Genomic DNA, 22,015 nt, shown 5'->3' with positions numbered 1-22,015 from the left:
AAGGAGTAGAGGTATAAAAGGTTTCTGGGCAAAATAAAGGTTGCTGTTCTTCCACCTGAAAAGAAGCCTTCATGTCTCAATCCCAGCACCCTCCGCCAGTCTTGGCTATCTAGACTGCGCTGGCTGCAGCAATGACCTGCTCCATGAGATGGAACCTATACCTAACACTGGTTGAGTAATCAAGGTCCTCAGATTACATAGCTCAGGAACCTTGGGTGAAACCAAATAATAGTGGTCTAATAAAAGAAAAAACAATGCATTGATAAAATGACTAATGATATTTAGCTATTGTTCAGTTGTCATCAGAGAAGCTTCCTCCTGAAGCACATGGTATTAAACATAGAGTCCAATACCCAGATATTATGCAGAGAGTAAAAGTTATTGGAACACTTAACAATAATATTGTGGTCCTTTGGGGTCCTGCCCCAAGAACCTCTTCAGGGTTTAGACTGGACATGGCTGCAAGCAAAAGGAGCATTTTTCTTAGGATATCTGAGGACGAATAAACTTGCACACATGTCCTGTTTTGAACAAGTTTCTTTATAACAAGTTTCTTTATTATTCTTCTAATTGAATTCTCCTGCCCTACTTCTAATTCCTCCTAGCTTTTTCTTTTTTCAGTCTCCAAATTTTCCCTAACAGGTTTGAAGTGATAATAAAAAAATTACAAGAGTTACCACTCATTTTTCAAAAGTACATTCTTTTCATAAGAGAATAAGGAGCTGAGCCATTTACCATGCCAAAACAAGGGTTTCGAGGTTTTAGAAGTAAGACTATGACCAGACCAGGGGTGGGGCACAGTGCCTAGTTACAAACTGCCATCTGAAATATCAATGCCATATGTTGTATGTTTCCACGTACCCTGACACACTAAATAAGTTGTCTCCATTAAATTCCCTCCTTTCAGAACTCAGGAAACTCCACAAAGAGGAGGCAGAAAGTATATGAGCCAGAGGAATGAAAGACACCAAGACCCTCCATATCAACATGAGTAAAGGACATATGAACTTACAGAGTCTGAACACTGAATATGGCCCTCTGCATATAGGTCAGGCATTGATCTGCAACAAGTCCTCTGGATGCATATATATCCAGTTTAGTGTTTTTATAGGACTCCTGAGTGTGCAAACAAATCTCTGATACTTGTGTCTTCATTTAGGCTCTCTCCCTCTGTTGGTTTGTCTAAACTTGATGTGATAGTTTTTGCTTTATCTTATTGTATTCTATTTTGCTATAATTTTTAAAAATGAATAAATGGATATATAGATGTATAGATGGAGGGATAGATGAAGAAGTGAATGAATAAAAACCTAGCCCCTAGGTAAAGACTAACAATTGAATTGTCATATCTGTTCAGGGAGGAAACAAATCAGTTCTCTCCAATAGAGCTGGACTGGGTCTATCAACCCCTCCTGGGCAGACCTTATGTTCAGGAGTAGTTGACTAACATGTAAAGGACTCCACAACTTTTTTTGGGTGTATTTTTATTTGGCATAGCTTGGAGTTTCAATTTTTAGGGGGATGTTTTATTTTGTTTCCTTAGTTTGAGAAGGTTAATGTTATATTGTTTTTTTTTTAAAAAAATTAAAGTTTGGAGGGTAAGGAGTGGAAGAGGATCTGGAAGGACTTAAGGGGAGGGGAAGAATAAGATTAAAATGTATTTAAATTTAAAAATTGTTTAAAATAATAATAAAGAAAAGCATTGTTACACATATGGTCCCAACAGTTCTCTCCTGATTTTATATGGAAAATATCTCATAATTCATAATAAAGAAAAATGTTAGTGATCATTATTGTTAGGTGTCATCATTGAATTGAAAGCATTAACCTTTTTCTTCTTGGCTGAAATTTTGGTGAGACAGTGAATTTTATTATCAATCACTTTACTAGTAGTATTATGGTGAGTCTATATTCATGTATGTGTAAATATTAAATCAGTCCACATTTATATAAACCCACTCACAAAATAAAATATATTAAATTATCTTCAATGTTAAATCAGCTACAGTTCATAGAAACAAATTCCACTAAACCATGAAATAAAGGCACAATTTCTGACCATAAATTAATGGTCTGAGAGGCTGGGAAAGTGGGGAACATGAAGCAATATGGAGAGGTAACAATGAGTGTTGAATTGTAAGGGAGAAATTTCATGACTTCAATATGAACTATAAATTTCAAGAATCTTGTGTATAAAATCTCCCCCTGCAAATTAATGATCAATGTGTGTGGCAATGGATATACTCACACTTACTTGAACATCATCGCATGCTTACAGGTATAGGAACACTGCATAATGCTTCATCAATTTGCATAATTTCAAGAGGCCTTTGAGACAAAATAAAGAAATACACTTCCAAATTTTATTTGGACAGACCAAAGAAAAGAAAACCTAATTATGGTCTTGTTTGTTTGACAAAGCTTTCTCTTTGGTATACTTCCAAACACGAATTGCTAAGAAGAAACAAAACTCCCCAAAGCAGAGGAAAAAACAAAGATTTCTCCAGGTAAATTTTATAATTATGTGAAAGGTCAGTGGGAAAAACTCATCATCCGTTTTCATAGAATTACAAGTTAAAAACAAAAAGTTATCAGTGAAGACCTGAAATTTAGGTTATGATTGTAAGAATTATCAAAAAAAAAAAGCCTTAGGGATCCTCCACAGCAGCTGGAGGCCTCAGGTGCTGCTGTTTGAATGCAGAATAATGCAGCCACTTTGGAAACACCTTGTCTGTTTTTGAGAGTGAAAACACATACTTGCCATGCGACCTAGGAATTCAGCTTCTACACAGCAATTCAAAATAAATGTAAGTGGGCCTTTTAAAGGTACTGTACAAAGAATGCTTCAAACAGCTTTTCTCATATTAGTCTAAAGCTAAGAGCTCACATGGTTCTATCAATAGGGATTCATGCATTCATGAACAGAGGATTGCTTAAATACAGAAAGAAATAATTGATTGGTACATGCTTATGTCTAAGAATGCTATGCTTCATAAAGGAACACAGAATCAAAAATGAATCTGTTGGCATGAAATTCTACAACAAGCAAATAAGTCTATATTTTTAGAAACAGCTAGTTATTTCAAATGGAGTAATTGGGTAACAAAAGTCACATGAGAATGTTCTATATTGATGAACTATTTTGTGATTTCTTATTCATTTGCCAAAACACACTAACATAGCCAAGGCACTCCATTTCACTCTGTGTAACTTGCATTTCTTCTTATAAGCAAACCAGACAAAGCTTTAACTTAAATAATGGTAAAAACAGGAAACCTGAGAGAGCCTAGAGAAAATCCAGGGGATGCCAAGTGATAAATATACAATTTAAGCTTTATGAGGGAAATAAATAAGTCAAGTGAGCTAATTAATCAAAACAAAAGCTAAAATTAAACTGAGAAAATTACAAGATAAAACAGCTGTATACTGTCTAGTCTGGCTGTGCTGAGGGCCTCACTCACACTAATTCAATTTGTTTCAGACCAAAGTCCCATGAAAATGAGCTGTGGAGAAAGACAACCCAGTCAAGACCACAAGAACAATGAGTAATAGAGGTACAGTGTGAACTTTGGTCATCTGTCTCTCTAAATAAGTGAAAATAAAACATAAAATCTTAACTTTAGTAGATACTTTTATGCAGAAATAAAAAGAAATCACGTACAGCTTTATGCAAATTAAATTCAACAAACCTTTCTATAGAAAAACCTTACTATAAAAAATTTAGCCCATATATTTTTAAACATATTTCTGTAAGTTTTTTATTTGGAAAACAATTTAGGGGTTTGGAAATGGCTCAGTGTATAAAGTGATTTCTACAGATTCCCAGAACTCATTTAACAGTCAGACATAATAGTGTGATTTCTCCAGTTTCAGCATGTCCCTGCCTTGTCAGGGAGACAGAAGGCAGGGGCAAGGGCAGGAGAATTTTCAGAAGCCAAGGGTCAGCAATGAACCCTTAATTAAGCAACAATGAACAAAAAGATACTGTTTCAAACAAGGTAGAAGGCAAAGACACTAGAAACAGTCTTCTGGTCTTCACTCCAGCTTCACAGCATGTGTGTGCCTTCTCTTTCACACACAAACACAGATATTACACTTAAACACACACATAACCATTTACATGCACACACAAATTAATAAAGAAAAATTTAATTTCATGAATATTATTTCTAGGGAACTGAAATGTATAAATGTTATGTGAATTGTTACTTAAAACAAGAAGAGCCAAACTTTCAAGCCTGATAAAGATGAAGAATAACAACAACAAATATTGATGGACCAATATTACTAAGAATCATTGATTGAAAATACTAAGGCGAATAGTCAACTACAATCCTATATTTGAAAATAAAATAATTATATCACGGCCAGATCAAATATTATCTGGTACTATAAAGTATTATAAAGTATCACCATGAAAGATCAGTGTAACTTTAGAAAGTCAGTAAGTGATATTTTAATGGGTTTATGCATAGAAAAACAAAATAAGTAAATATCTTAATAGAGAGGTTATTTCCTAACATTTCTTGGGTTGGAAAAATACAGTCTTTTAAAATTATGTCTAAAATAAATTTTCCTTTATATAAAAAAGAGTGAGTACACAAAAGAAATGAAAAACATTTTCAAAGAATTAAATTTCCAAAATGGTATCTACTCAGTGTAGATCAAGTTTGCTCTATCATTATTTCTATTAAGGTATTATTCCATTCTAATCGTGGTGGCATGGAATATATGAAATAAATAAGGTAATAAAATTTATCTTTATTTCTCTCTCTCCTCTCTGTGTCTGTGAGTGTCTGCCACATATGTACACATGTACTTGTCTGTCTGTGTGTGTGTGTGTGTGTGTGTGTGTGTATGTGCCATATATGCACAGGTGTCCTCAGCTATACAGGTATAACTAAGGATGTTGGATCTCTTGGAGCTAGAGTTACAGGCACAGTTGTGAGCCTCCTAATTTTGTGCTGAGACCAAAACTTTCTTGGTGTCTCTGAAAGGGCAACAAGTCCTCTTAGCCTCTAAGCTATCTCATCAGTGCCAAGTATGAGTAAAGAACAACTGATTTCAGTCAAAGAATAGCCATGGTAGGAACGGAATTAGTGTTTTTCCATTGTGCATTGTTTTCTACAGAAATAATATGCTGACAAACCAGTATAATAAAAAAATAAATAATTCCAGTTAGCTATAATATAAATGAACTTGGTTTCTTAATTTACTTTTTCTGAGGACTATGAGATTGGCTCCATATTATCAGAAAGAAGCTACAAGTTAACAACAAAAATGAGATTTTACAGTGACCAGCTTAATTGGCAAAAAATTGTAACAGCATGTATAAAACTCAAAATTTGGTAGCAACTAATGCATTTAACAACAGGAAAATGAATGCAAAGTTTGTATGATATGAGACATTCACCATCAAGCTACCAGGGAAGAAAAGTGATCAATAGTCTTACACAGCAGTAACACCAAGAACCCAATGATCAGCATGTCAGTATGTCCCTAAAGGTGTGATAGCATTTATATCTTGGATATACCCAATAGCTGCCTAATTGTACTTAAGACCTGCCCAAAAGAAGGGGATTCATGCATGGTACTGTAAACATAGCCAACTACCCAAGGTTGGTGAGATTGTGGAATTTAGAGGTGTGACTACTGCCAATTTACAAAGTCAGTAAAATTTTTATTATATCCTATTTATTTATACCCACAGATAAGTTTCTCATTGCAGAAGATAGGCATCACTACAGAAATCTACAACTATTCAAAGGCAAAGAACAACTCACCAGGGGATGTTCAGATCCAATAAATAAATCTATAACATTCTCCTACACCACTGTAGAAGAGGGGTGGAAAGACTGTAAAAATTAAAGACTTGGTTCATGCACTGAGACAGTGCATGCCTTATATAGCATACTCATAAAAGCTCAGTAGTATGGTTATCTAAACAAGACATTAATATTAGCATCATCAGTTGATGGGTTAATATTGATGGAAGGAATTCTCACATGCCCCAACCCTTAGAGGAAGACCTATAGGCAATTAATAACTGCAGTCTCCTGCAGTGAGCCCCTAAACCAATTATCTAATACTGAGTGGTCAGCCCTAAAACATATACATAAGAACAATACAAAATGGATATGGATATTACACATTAATTCATTAAGTTTATTTAATTTATTATATAATATATATATATATATAGAGAGAGAGAGAGAGAAAGAGAGAGAGAGAGAGAGAGAGGAGAAGAAGAAGAAGAAGAAGAAGAAGAAGAAGAAGAAGAAAAAGAAGAAGAAGAAGAAGAAGAAGAAGAAGAAGAAGAAGAAGAAGAAGAAGAAGAAGAAGAAAAAGAAGAAGAAGAAAAAGAAGAAGGAGAAGAAGAAGAATGCTTGTTTGTTTCCTGACTGCCCAGCTCAGACCTGAAATACCTGCTTGGCCTATTAGCTTTAACTTCTTATTGGCTAGCTCTTACATATTAATTTAACCATTTCCTCTAATGTGTGTATCTCTATGAGGCTGTGACTTACTGGGTAAAGTTCTGGTGTCTGTCTCCAGTGGAGCTACATGGTTTCTTCTGACTCCACCTTCTTTTTTTTCTGCATTCAGTTTAGTTTTCCCCGCCTACCTCTTTTCTGTCCTGCTATAGGTCCAAAGAAGTTTTTTTTTTTTAATTAACAATGACAATCACAGCATATAGAGGAGATTTCACATCACCTCTCCTTTTCTGTCTAAATAAAAAAGGAGGGTTTTAATTTTAACATAGTAAAATTACATATAGAAAGACAGGTATCAAGTAAGAATTATAGTTACGGTATTTATATATACTTTATCTTCTATCATAACTAAGGAAAACTATAATTATAACTATCTATTCTTCAACTTCATAAAGTACTCCAGCAGGATGTAATATTACCTAAGAAAACAGAAAGTACATTGTAAGCAACTTCCAAAACTCTAGAATTGACAGAGACATCTGACTGCCTGAACAGCCACCCAAAGTTCTTCTGTATTGTTGGAGCATCCATCTTCAGCCTACAGGCCCATAGTATCAAGCAGACTTTTCCATGAAGCAGGAAATTTCAAAGACAGTTCTGTTTTTATTGGCAGTTTGACAGTTACTTTTTTCTGTGTCCTGCAGAATGTCTGTCAGACTCATTAATAAAGCAGGAACTCTGAGGAACTGTTTTCCCTTTAGGCAAGCTCAGCAGTCATATTCTTGTGGGTCCTGCATGTCCAGTTCACTCAGCATAACATCAATCAGTCCAGGCAAGAGCGGTTTCTTGCCCAAATGACTAGCAAACTTTATAATGAGCCTCTTCGATGTCAATCCTCCTCTTGAAGTAATTGGTGCTGCCAGGAACAGAAGTGTCTCATTGTCATTAAAAGTACTAAGTTCTTAAACATTTTCAATGTCATATTTTAAAAGTCTCTGAAAGGTTTGAAGAATCCCTATCTAACTGAAATATATCTCTATATATCGTAAAAACCTAACTAACATGACTACAAGCTTGACTCTTGTCAAGATGATTATTACCCTGTATTTCTTAATTATCCATTACATTTTTAGATGAACTACACAATCGCAATACCTTAATCAAGAGCAGACATATACATATAATAACATATACATATAATATGATTGACCTAAAATTTGTATTAATAGAGCAAGATCCATACCAATGCAAATCTCTATTACATATCCCCCTTAAAATGTAAAGAAACATTTATAAACAATCATTTAGGAAATTTGGGCATAGTTCTCTCCAAACTTCTTTCTTCTATTGGTTGGGTAAAATATTTTTGGGGGTGTTCACGGCAACCTTTTAGTGGGTTTTGGTGCATCAAACCATATTAGTCTGGAAGCAACCCTCAGGTTCTCATCTTCTGTGGAAACAAAAGTAGAACCTCTTTTCCAAAGCAAAAATTCTTAGACCTAAATTTTGAAGTCAAGCTACCCTTAGAGTATATATGCTGGTTTAGTTTAACAGTCTTTACAATGAAATGCCTCTCTGTACTTAGTGTATCCACAGTCAAAAAATTCAAAGAAAACACAATAATATACATGTTCCAGACTCTCTGTGTATATTCCATCTTATATGGCTTATTTTTCTTACTCTATTACTTTTTCTACAAGTTTAATATTTATTTTATTATTTTTACTTCTTTAACTTATGACTGTCTGTACTCTGTCCCTTAAAAGACTTTGCTTTATTATTCTTTATAAACCATTTACTTCCTTTTATAACTCTCTATACTCTATTTATTCTCTCTCCCAAGCCTACATATATTTATCCTACACTGTGACCCATTTAAAGGTCTTTTTTATCTGAATCTATCTTTATTGTGTATCTGTAACTTTTTTCTGACCCGATGTGCTTCTTAAAATGTTAAACCAACTAGTACTAAAGCTACTTTTCCTTTTGCCTCCCAACATGGAGGGTGGAGGTCTGTTTAGGATGAGCCATCCTCACAGTCTCATTTTCAGGCACACGGTGGGTCTATGTTTTCATTAAACAAGGTGTAGCCCTCTGTTCACAAATTCCACATAAGTGTTCCATAGCTGGACCTTCTGAAAAAGTTAGAGCCATTTGTGCTGGTGAGCCAGAATGCTGTTGTTTTAAAACTTCATTTTTCTGAGTTCCCTCTCTGCTTCTTTATCCTTTGTGTATAGGAGGGCAACCGATTTTTTGGAGTTGATCTTGTATCCTGCCACATTACTAAAGGTGTTTATCAACTGTAGGAGTTCTTTGGTAGAGTTTTTGGGGTATGTACACTATCATATCGTCCGCAAATAACGAAAGTTTAACTTCATCCTTTCCAATTCGAATCCCCTTGATCCCCTTATGTTGTCTTATTGCTATTGCTAGAACTTCAAGCACTCACTATATTGAAGAGGTATGGAGAGAGTGGACAGCCTTGTCGTGTTCCTGATTTTAGTGGAATGGCTTTGAGTTTCTCTCCGTTCAACTTGATGTTAGCTGTCGGCTTATTATATATTGCTTTTATTATATTTAGGTATGATCCTCGTATACCCAATCTCTCCAACACCTTTATCATAAAGGGGTGTTGAATTTTGTCAAATGCTTTTTCAGCATCCAATGAAATGATCATATGGTTTTTTTCTTTCAGTTTATTTATATGATGGATTACATTGATAGATTTGCGTATGTTGAACCAGCCCTGCATCTCTGGGATGAAGCCCACTTGATTATAATGGATAATTTTTCTAATGTATTCTTGGAGACCCACATTGGAGCACCGGAATGAGCCCCCCAAGGTCCAAATGAGGAGCAGAATGATGGAGAAAATGAAAAAGGAAATAAGGACTTCGAGGGATGCGATCACCCACTGATGCAAGGAGACTGATCTAATGAGAGTTTACCAAGGCCAGTTGGACTGGGACTGAACGAGGACGCAATCCAACCAGATTCTCTGAATGTGGCCGGATTCTCTGAATGTGGCTGGCCCGGAGTCTTTCTGAAAATCAATTGACAATGGCACTGGGACTTGTTTCCTCTGCATATACTGGATTTTGGGGATCCAGTCTGTCTGGATGCTCACCTTCCTGGACCTGGAGGGAGGGGGGGAGGAACTTGAACTTCCCACAGGGCAGGAAACCCTGACTGCTCTTAGGGATGGAGAGGGTGGAGGAGAGGGAGTGGGGGGAGTGGGAGGGTGTTGGGAGGAGGGGCGGAAATGGAAACTTTTATAATTAAATAAAATTACTTTAAAAAAAAAATAAATAAAACTGCATTTTTTTCTTTTGCTACCGCTGAATCAGGAAGACCTGTTAAAGGAGCCGCAGTATGTGCCAGCATGCAAAGCCCATTTGAAAGAAAATGCAGCTAAACTTTGTTGTTTAGTGTCTAGAATTCCTTTCCAAGCCCCTTCAGGTTTTATGTGAATTTAGCTAACACACCTTGGAGTACCAGTCTGTTGTAATAGAGTATGAGATTCTTAATCTTAGGGTTGTGGGTTTGAGCACCACGTTGGGCACCAAATTCTAGCAGGAGTCCACTTATTTGTTCCCAGCTACTTAGACCTAAAATAATCACACAGAAACCATTTTATTTGCAATACTGTTTGGCCAATAGCGTACACTTATTTTTGGCTAAGTCATTTGTTAAATTAACCCATCTCCACTTATCTGTGTATCTCCATGAAGCTGTGCTTTACTGGTGAATTTCTTGAGTCTGTCTCCTTGAGGCTAGATGGCTTCTCATGACTCTGCCTTCTTTCTCCAATAATTCAGTTTAGTTTTCCCTACAAAGTTCTACTTTGCACTATCAACAAGCGAAGGCAGCTTCTTTATTTATTACTAATGAAAGCAATACATACAGAAGGACCTTCCCATAACAAGAGAGAGAGAGAGAGAGAGAGAGGTCATGAATTTATGATAGCGTGGAAGGATACAGGAGAGTTTAGAGATAAAAGGGAGAGAATTGATATAAATATAATATTCATATATGAAATTTAAAAAAATAAACAGACTACTCTTACATATGAATCCTGAAAGAAACTTAAGGATCTAGTGTATTAAGTGGATAATTTCTGACTTCTGCCCACAGCATTGCTGTATACAAGTAAGATGAATTATATCATAATTTATAATGTAACATTTATAGATGGGTACCTTAAGTGCAAAATATTTTAAAACAATACAGTTTAACTCTGATGAGGATGGGGTTTTGTCATGTGACAAGTACAGTAGTATATATTAACTAGGGACATATGTGGAATTCCATAGCAATCCCATACTTTTTTCATGAATCTGGACTGACTAAAATGCATCCTGTTGTATCTTATACACATGTACTTAATGTTTGGACATTGCAACGTTATACAATGTGACTTTTACACAAAATATGTTATATTGCTCATCAACTACAGGAATGTAAAACCTGAGAAAAAATGCAAGAAAGAAGTAGTTTTTCCTTGGTTACTAACCTAATGGTCAAAGTCACACATCTATTATACTACACAGACAAGTGTACTTACAGGAATTCCCACCATCTGTGCCACAATGAATAAATACAGTTTTAGTGTGTTTTTATTACCTTTACATTACAATACTTCAAGCAAAATTCCATCCTGAGAGGAAAATCCCATATATTCTGAAGTGCTTAAATACACCACAGTAAAATTAATTTATATTATATGAAAATATACTAATAGATTAAGGTATCTATTTTAAAAGTTAAGTAGGGACCAGGAGATGGCTCAATGAGAAAAGCTTACCTGCTTCTAAGCCTAATGACCTGAGTTCCACACCCAAGACTCACATGCTAGAAGGAGAGCACTGAATCTTACAGGTTGTTCTGTGACAATGGCACCATAGCACCAACACATGCACAACATTCACAAAGTAAATAAAGGAAAAAAAGCAATTAGCTTGTATTTATCAGTTTCAATTACATTATGGGCTTTGTTCCTATCCTGCTAGAAATATTGCTGACTGCCTTAAAGAAAGATTTATATAATTTGTTTTATTCATTTTACCATGATAATGCAATTATGCTGTTTCTCTCTGTAAGTAGGCCCTGCACAACAATGAAATATACAATTGGGTCCAGATCAGTGAGTGGCACCTATGTTGAAATACGATTAAGTTATTGCACAACGGCCAGATATCTGTAAATTCAAGACATTTGTGAATGAAATGTTGCCCTTTGAAAATATAAGCAAAAATATATAAATATGCTGGTGATGTTACAATATATGGAGGAGAGTCTGGAAGAATACAAAGAATTGGACTTACATAGCATGTGGTAGAGGATGCTGTGTCTAGCCCTAACTCTGTGTGTACATACTGTTTCTTAATGATTTTCTTATGGAGCCATTTATATCTGAATGGGGCTTAACATCTACCTATCTGGTAATATCTATCTGGATAAGAAAGGGGAAAGGAAATATGATTAAAAGTCTGTTTAATAATGCAAACTGTTTATATTACAATAACTTGATGTGCTCTTTATTCTAACAAAAAAAAAACAACAGGAAAAAAATTAGTGGTTGTAACAGCTATGCATCCATGTTAGTACTCGGGGTTAAGAGTCTAATATTGTGGTCAAGTGTTCTCATAGCCATGCCTTCCCTAGAAGTCACTAGGTTCTTCTTGAGACATATCTACATATGCTTTATTCCTTTTTAAATTATATCATGAACCATTTGAATTCTGTTTTATTTTTAGTGTTTTGCTTTATTCTGATAACCATGCTGAGAAGATTTATCTCTACTCAGTATGTGTCTGTACTAATTACAACAGGAATCTTCCCATCTATATTAAATACTTATTAACAGATTGCAAGAGTCAAAGCACATCTTTTTTATCTAATAAGATCCACAGAACTGAGTTTTTTGTAAGAAAGATATTTTTGTAACTTACTATCAGAGACTGTAAAAATAAATTCAAAATGGAAATATATTGAATGTAGGAATCATTTTCTTGACTTTTCACTTTTAGGTTGTCTTATAATTTTATGGTTTTTCTCCATTATGACCAGAATATCACTTCTGAGAGGAGAATCAATACAATGACACATGGAAGGAAGAAGCAAGGGTGGGTAGGTACATTCAGTTCTTAAAGATCTTAAGGCAGTATATCTACTGTAGTTAGAACTGAATAGGCCATGATATAATGATGAAGTAGAGTAGGAGTTAGATAATGTAGGAAAACTTAATAGTTGTGTCAAGAACTTTAATCTTCATTCTAGTTACAATAAGAAACCAATGTAGTGTGTGTGTGATTGTTGTGTATATGAATATGGATTCATGTTTGTGTGGGTGAATACATATAGATACATGTGCATGTGTATACCTGTGCATGTAGATGTCACAAGCCAATCTTGGGTGTGACTCCTTAAGAGTTTTACTAGTTCAATGCTCTGTCAACATAAGCTAGAGTCAGTTGGAATGAGGGAACCTCAATTAAAAAAATATCTTTATAAGAATGGTTTGTAAGCAAGTCTGTAGGATGTTTTCTTTATTAATTAATGATTGATGTGGAATGGTCCAGACAATTGTGGGTGATATTATCCCTTGCAGGTGGTTCTGGGTTGTATAGGGAAACAAAGTGATTAATCCATGAGGTATAAGCCAGTAAGCAGCCCTCTTCCATGCCCTCAGGATCAGTTCCAACCTTCAGGTTCTAGCCTTGAGGTCCTACTCTGACTTTCTTTGATGATGGACTGTTATGTAGAGGTGAAATGGAAGAAAATTCTTTTCTACTAATCTGCTTTTGGTCATAATGTTTTATCACAGCAAGAGAACCTCCAACTCAGAGGACAGTAGCTCTCCTCATTTTTTAAGACAGATTTTTGTTTGTGTGTGTGTGAGCCAAGGAAGCTGGAAGCCATGAGTGAATGTGAAAAGACAGAAAAGCCCCTAAGGGAATATGTATTATTGACATTGGCATAGTCAGTTCAAGGACCCAATGCTTCAGACTGACAGAAATGTCAAAGAAGGATAGAAATGGCTTACTTAAGTCTCAGTGAGAATGTTGAGAGTTTGTGAAAGTCAGATAATTTAGGAATTATTGATCATTATGTGCAAAACTAGCAACTACAGCTTCCAATTCTGTGTTTCCAAATCTGAGACTGCTAGTCCAGAGACCTCCTACTAAACCTAGATTAATCTTTCTGCAAAGTTGTATAATAATCTCACTGAATTCTGGGTTGTTGATGTAGTTGATGAGACTCCATCAGAGAGTGCACAGGTCACTTGCACCCAGACTTATGTGTTGTCGTATGAGCACAGACCCCTTGTTCCATTCTGCCCGGCTAGCTTACAACCTGAAATAATCACACAGAAATTGCATTAATTAAATTACTGCCTGGCCCATTATCTCTAGCCTCTTATTGGCTAACACTCACATCTTGATTTAACCCATATCCATTAATGTGTATCGCCACTTGACTGTGGCTTACCAGCATGAGTCTAGCCAGCGTCCATCTCAGGCAGGAGAATCATGGTGTCTGCCACTCTGCCCTTCTTTCCAGAATTCTGTTCTCTCTTCCCTGCTTACCTGAGATCTGCCTTATCAACTAGGCCAAGGCAGATTCTTTAATAACCAATTAAAGTAATACAAATACAGAAGAACCTCCTACACCACTTATGTACATGTCTATGTGTCTGATCTTTACTTTATTCTAAGGTCATTTGAGTGTATTTTCTCCTCCCCAAGTTAAAGAGATGGTATTTTCAAAGAAGAACATCAAGTACAAATTTCAGTGACTGTGAAAGGTCTATAAAAATGACAAAGGTGTATTGAACATTTCCTAAGTCAAGAACATAGACTGTGCTGTGTGAGTGTTTAATGGTATTGAAAGACACTGAGAAGTTCATGGACATCATGAGTGTGAAATGCAGCTTCCTGATCTTGTATGGTGAGCCCAGAGTGTGGATGCTGCCCATGTAAGTACTCATTGTACACCTGCAAGAATAGCAAGTGGACATGCATGCTTCTGCACCAGGTGACATATAGGTTACTGACTTTCTAGGGTTGGGGTAATGATACACCTGTGAAACAGTTCCAAGGAAAGGTAGCTAGAATCTCCATAGGGAAACACTGACCAACACTGGCATTAAATTAGATTTTTCCTGCAGTTGCTTCTCATTGTGATTTTCCATGGCAACCAAATTTAGATGCACTCTTAGGTGAAGAGGTCAATCCAATTATAGCTATTTTTTACACTGCTCTTACCTGTCAGGTTAAGAAGACTATTAAAGCTCTGAGAGAGAAATTGGGGTTCAACCTGAAGTTCCAAAATGCAAAGCAGCCCGCCATTGGCTCTTACTTGAACCTTGGTCTGGTTTTTTTTTTCTGTCTGAAAACAGAATGAGACTGTTTATTGAGAGCTGTTTCCTTCCATTTTAGAACCATCTTGTGGGCTGGGATTAAAGAAATGTACCACTATGATTAAAGGCATACACCACCCAGTTTCTATGACAACTAGTGTGTCTACTGGGATTAAAGGTGTATGTCCTGGTTTATTTACTAGGATTAAAAGTGTGTGTTACCATTACTTGCTCTATAAGGCTGACCGGTGGGGCTGTTTTACTCTTAGATCTTCAGGCAGGCTTTAATTATTAAAGTACAGTGGAAATGCCACTACATTCACCTTTTATGTCTAAAACAAAAAAGAAGGCTTTACCTAATACAAGAAAACTATAATAAATACAATAACTATATACAATATATAGGCAATAAATATATCAATAATGTCTAGCCCATTTGTATTTGACAAATTCAGAGAAAATACTTCAATCTATGCTATCTTAGTGAATCCAAAGTCTTGTACCTAATTTATTTTCTATCATAGCTTGCTTTCTGCATCTGGTAAGCAAGGAGAACTAGGACTATCTAGTCTTCAACTACATCAGAGAACTGAGAAGGAAATAATATTAATTGAGCAAGAAGGAAGTACAAGCAAGTCACTTCCAAAATAATGTTGGCAATGACAGAAACAGCTGACTGGCTGGACAGCCACCCAAAATTTGTTTGCAATATTAGGACATCTAGCATTGGCATACAGGCCTAGCATATCCAACAGACTCTTCTGTGAGGCAGGATAGTTTGTGTCCTGCTTTTCTAATTAGGACAGGACAGTGTACTGTCAGCAGTTGAGGCAGGGGCATTTTCCTGATCAGAGGCTTACTTTTGTCATAAAGTAAAATTCATGTGAAATTTCTTCAATGCCCAAGATCTTCTCTAAAACTGATTGCTACTGTCAGGAGCAAACATATCTTAGTGTCATAAAAAAGAGTGTAGGTTATTAAAACACCTTATCTGTCATATTCTGTAGATCTCTGGTTCAATTATATTAAGTGATTAACTACTGACATGTATTTCTTTATTATCCTAAAGAGTTGGCAATAAAAATTTTCAAGGACTAGAAATTTTCATTACATTGTTAAATGAATTGCAGAGTTACAATACCTTGAACAAGATTAGAAATGTATATATAATATTTTTTACCAAAATTGATCTCAAATTTGTATCAATATATAAAATTTGTATGCAATATATAAAAGCACAATGCAATGTAAAACATTTAAAGCTAGTAGTTGCTTTTTAAATGTTGATTCAATAAACTGTTATTTTATCAAATCTATATTCTTCCTTTTTACTTCTCAGGGTAGTTTCAATAATTTCCCCTTTTATTCTATCATATCTATAATATTCATCATCCATTGAATAACCAAAGCCATCCACCCCACCTCTTGGGAATGTGAGCATCATAATCTCAATTTACTTCCTGCCGTCTGGGGGTGATGGTATCTTTAGGGGATCCTGAAAGAATCCCCTAATTGTCAAGTGGGCTAATTGTCAAGTCCTGGGTGAGGTAGCTGTATCATTAAGTCATAACATTAAGTCATATCAGTAAGTCATCATAACAAAGTGTAGGGCTTGTCACAAGTCCTGGCTAGAGTAGTTTGAGAGGCTGTATCATCTCACCTTGACACCTTGAAATTGTTCTGAGCACTCTGTAATCCAAAGTCGATCTTTAAGTGGTGCTATCAGGTGAATATCATCATATGAACCAAGTGGAATGGTTGTAATGGGGCACCATTTTCTTCCTGGAGGCTTCAAATATTACTGTAGGAAAGTCTTTTGTTCGCTGTGGAAAACTTAATCATTATTCATGTCAAAACAGAAAGTTTGAATTTTGTTAGACATACATTCAAAGAAAGGTATAACAGAAATAAAAATAAGCATGAGGAAATGTATAATTTTTAAAGTGGAGTTTTGAAAACCTTAGTTCCTAGATTTTTATTTTTCTTATTTCCCTTATCTATGGTGGTTCCTGATATGAGACAGAAACTCTGTATTTTTCTTTTAACAACATGCTTGGATTGAGAGAAAGAGAGTCCCTGCACAACTCCAAAGCCAGCTTTGACTTTTTGGTGAATCGCAACTATAATTATACTAAGACCTAGGGAGATATGTATGCTTAGTTGGTGAAATGTTACCATGCAGAGGATATTGGTTTCATCAGTCGGATTTCTCTTTGCTTGGTAACACTTTCCTGACAACTATCTTTTCTTCTTTAGGCATCTAGATGTCCAAGGTCTCTTGACTTTTCAAAGATGGGTATTTTTCTGCAAAGACAAGAACAGAACCCTGCCCCAACAATTATGAGGTTTCCTTACAGTCTGTAGTATTGTCACCTCTGTGTATGAGATGTCATTTCTCTTTATCAAGAGTTTTCTTCTTTTCAAACAACTTGATTAATTTTGATGGTATCTATACCATTGCTTCTCCTGTTGAAACGGTATCAAACCCATTCCTCAATGTAACACATCCCTTGGTTTTCATTCTGAGGTCAACACATCCTTGAAATACATTGGCTGATTAAATTCAAAAGTTTTCTGGATTACCAAATGTCTTTCTGCAGATGTTGCTTCATTATCATTATCATTAAAACATTCAAGGTTAATAAAGCACTGTGCAATCTATTTCTAGGGGTATTTTTCATCTCTTTCTGTTTATTTAGTATATCCTTTATCGTTTAATTTGATTTTTTATAAGTGCTTGACCTGTAGGATTGTGTGGTAACCTTTAATATGTTTTATATTATAATAAGAAAAAAAATGTTTAATTTTCTTACAAACATATGCTGGATCATTCTCCATCTTTATTTCTGCAGGTACATCCAAAATGGTCATACTTTTAGTAAATGTATGTTTATCAAATTAGTATTTTTCGAACTCAAAGCAGTTGTCTATCGAAAACCTGAATAGGTGTTAATGGTGAGGTGTTCATATTTAAATTTTCAAAATTCTATGAAATGGAACATATCCATCTGCCAGGTTTAATTCCTTTGAGTACCCTTTGAGTTATTTCCTGCAGGTAGTCATCTTTGGTTGTATAAAGGATAAGTAGGACATCTCTGTTGACAGAAGTTTCTGTCTTACCCAGTCCCACAGCCATTCAGTCCCAAAGAAATATCACATTAATTATAAACTGGTTGGCTTATTAGCTCAAGCTTTCTTAATAACTAACTATAATATCTTACATTAATCCATAATTCTTGTCTGTGTTAGCCATGTGGTTTGGTACCTTTATCAGTGAGGCATCCTCATTTTGCTTCCACTGCATCTATGTGATGACGGCAGACTGAGTCTTTCCTCTTCCCAGAATTCTCCTGTTCTGGTCACCCCCACATACTTCCTGCCTGGCTACTAGCCAATCTGCGTTTTAATAAACCAATATAAGTAACAAATCTTTACAGAGTACAAGACCATTGTCCCACAACACACCTCCTTAGCTTGTTTAAACCTTTGATGATGACATGATGCTTTTTATTAAATTCTGAGGCCTTCGGCACATTTTCAATGAATAATTGATTACCTTGTGCTAGAGGACCTGGCAGACCCATAGGGGATCAGATACATATATATATATATGTGTGTGTGTATAATATATATACATACACACACATATATGTATATATGGGGGGATAAAGCCTGTTCCTGATTATATTTTGAACCTAAAAAAATAATTAAGCCAATTCTGTATCATCTGGTACAAATTCAGTGATTTCAATATGCAAAACAAATTTGTCTGCATATTGTGAATCAGTAACTATCTTGAGAGGTTCTTAGAATTCCTTAGTACTATGAGAATAACATTTATTTCTGACTTTTGGACAGAATCATAAGTCCTCTGTTCCACTTTACTTAAATCTTCTGATTTTCAACATGCCCTTCCTGATTTATTTGCAGCAGTATAGAACGTAGGGGCTCCAGTTATTGGTATGTCCTTTCAGGTATTGAGTATTTGCTGACTTTTCAGAGGTGATAACAGGATAATTAGCTAATATTCTTGGTAAGTTAGCCCTGATTCTGAGAGGTACTGGCAATGCTAAATCTTTACTATTGTCTTTTGCCTGTATCTCCTCTCCTTGTTTATCAGTTATGACAAGTTCCTCAGTTGATTCAAATCATTTTATCCAATGTCTTTTGTAAAGACTGAATCTCTTGACCTGTGACTATTCCTAATGATTTCATCAAATCAATTAATTTCTGGTTCTCATTCTGCACAAGTGATTTCAGATTTTTAAAATTTTCTTAATGATATTTTCTTACACTTAAGAGATTATTTGGATGGCATGTAGATTGCCTTCCAGGAGGAATGTTCTATCTGCTAGCTTGTCATAACTTTTTTTTGCTTATCAATTTCAACGGTATGAATCCTTTTAGATAATCTGTCAGTACCATTTCATAAGATTTCATAACCAATAGACATGCATTGAATTTTGCCTGTCAAATTATGGTTATCATTTTAAATGGTATGAATCCTTTCAGTCAACTTCTCATTATCAGTCTGTAAAGTCTGTATCATTTTTAAACTTTTCTCATTCTTGACTCTGTTATCAAACCATGTCTTTAAGCATATAATAGAAATTATTAAACTGATGGCAGCTATGGCTAAGAAGATATAAGTCTCAGGTAGGTAATATACCTTTCTTAGAATTCCATCCATAATAGAAACAAAAAGGTTATTACATTTTTGGATGGTGACATTATCTGTAATTATTTTAGGAGTTATTTACAAACTGCAAAAAAACTTATAGTTAGCAGATGACTTATCTCTGTTAAAATCCTGGTTTAGTTGAAACTTTTACGGTGTAATAACAATGTGGATCAGAAAACCTGTGAATTTTCTCAGAACTCAAAACCAAACTGATTGGATTTTTTTTCCAGATTAAAGAGATGTCAGTCAGGGCAGCCTTGGAGCAGTTGTGTATGAATAGCAGGATTCAGGGGAAGCTATAGTAGCCACGTGGGAGTCACCTGTATGTGTGGCTGCGCACAAGCTGCGGGACTGCAGGAGCCACAGAAAGCTCCACGGGGCCATGAGAAGACATGTGGGTGTCCTGGGAAGCCATGTGGGTGCTCCATGGTGTGGCTGCAAGGAAGGGCACAACAGGAGAGGAAGCTAAGCTGGGGCGAGTGCTAGAGTTTATCTTGAACACAGGCGGCAAGGTTTGAGTTCTGATTCCCACAGTTGGAATGCCAATCCCAACTCTGACCTGGACTGTTGGCTATAAAACCTCAGGCAATGACTATTTCATAATTTTATGCCCCAAAACTTGGGTGTAAAATGATGTACAATTAATAAAATCTCTGAGAGAAAAACTGGGGTTCAACCTGAAGGCCCCAAAAGCAAAGCAGCCAGTCATTACATCTTTTCTCACCTCAGTCTGAAACGGCAATCCTGCCTCCAGGAATCTCAGGAGACCGTGCATCGAGAGCTGTTTCCTCCTATTTTAGAATCCTCTTTACGACTTGGATTAAAGGCATGCACTGCCTGGTTTCTATGGCAACTAGTGAGGCTACTGGGATTAAAGATGAGTGTCATTGTGGCTTTTGTGATTAAAGGTGTGTATTATAATTACCTGGTCTGTAAGACTGACCAGTGTGGCTGTTTTACTCTCAAATCTTCAGGCAGGTTTTATTTATTAAAATATAATTGAAATGCTACTACAACTGCTCTTGTTTAGGAGTCTAATAAAGTTTTGTAAAACTTTCATTTTTTCCATAGGAGTGCCTAAAAGTTATTCTGCAAGTAAGAAATGAAATATATTTTAAAAGAAAATTCAAGTAAGGAGTAAGAAGTACAGTGTACAGGAGTAACTGAACTTTGGGTAGGATATTACTGTGAATTTTAGAAACAGAGAACAGACATTCGCACATAAACACACAGAAAAAATGAATCAAATAGTAGTCAAAACTAAATTTTAAACTTTTTAACCTTAAACTACATTTGTATATTGATTATTAATGGAGATAATGAACAACTAAACTGAACATGTAAATTATGTTTTTAAATTTATAGAACTTATAGTATTGATAATTACCTTGTTACTAGTTACTAAAAAATTACTGATAGAATGGATATTATCAATGTAACTTTGTATAATGATAAAAAGGTCTAAACTAGTCTAGAATCTGGTCAAGTAAACAGTCCATGAGTAGCTGGTACATGTTTTAAGAAGTCCCAGTTACCTTGTATCCACAATTCATATGGCAACTTTCTTGAAGACTTCAAATGGTTCTGTCTTAGATTTTAAGGAAACCATGTTAATAAACTATAAGAGTCTGTAATTTAGGTTATGGTCCTAAAATATCTTTTATAGTTTCTTCTAATTCTCATGGTCTTTGAAGTGTAAATGAAAAATTCAGTCGACATCAATGACTCAATTTAATGTTCCACCTCTTAAAATGTAACCTGAGTCTGTATCCTTTAGAAATCACAGGCCATCAGTGAATTAGAGAAGTGAGAAAAGAATGAATGCCTAATGATTCATTAAATATTTACTGTAGTTCAGGGTTTGTTTTGATTAGGCTATGCTTAATCAACGTGGAAAGACAGTACAAGTTCAGATTTGTCTAAGCTCTGAGGTCCTGATTATTGTTGGTCATTTGTTCTGAGCATCATAAGTATTTGCAAATATTAATTTATGCCAAGATAAAGTGAAATTGTTCACTTCTGGAAGTGTATGATTTAACACAAAGCTCCATTGTAAGTTAGTAAATCTCACTTCAGAATCCAATATTCTAAGTTCCTCAGAGAACCAAAAAACTGCCTCATGAGAGACCATACTATTTTAGAAAACTAATTAGAGAGAGGTTTCTTTGCCTTAGGAGAACTGTGAAGACAGGCAGGCAGTCTTCAAAACACTTCTCCAGCTTTATTATTTCAACAGTTTTAGGTTTTGCTGTTTATAAAAACAAAAGCATTTATGACGTTCTGTAAGGTTTTACTCTGTTTGCTTCTCTGTTTCTGTCTCTCTGTCTCTGTGTCTCTATGATCTATGTGGTCTATGATCCACCTTTTAAAGGTGTCCTTCAGTACCCTCAATAGCCCCAGGTAGGGGAATGCATTTGTAACACATGAGCCTTTAGAGACAAAAAAAGTTGGGTCCAGAATAGAGAATGTTCTATGACTTTTCATACTTCATTCTTAGTAGTTTCTTCTGACAGAAAATGTCAAACTCATTTTCTACTCATA

The sequence above is a fragment of the Myodes glareolus genome, chromosome 8 (genome assembly GCF_982192425.1).
Source record: "Myodes glareolus chromosome 8, mMyoGla1.1, whole genome shotgun sequence".
Classification (NCBI taxonomy): domain Eukaryota; kingdom Metazoa; phylum Chordata; class Mammalia; order Rodentia; family Cricetidae; genus Myodes; species Myodes glareolus.
This window is presented reverse-complemented; position numbering follows the sequence as displayed.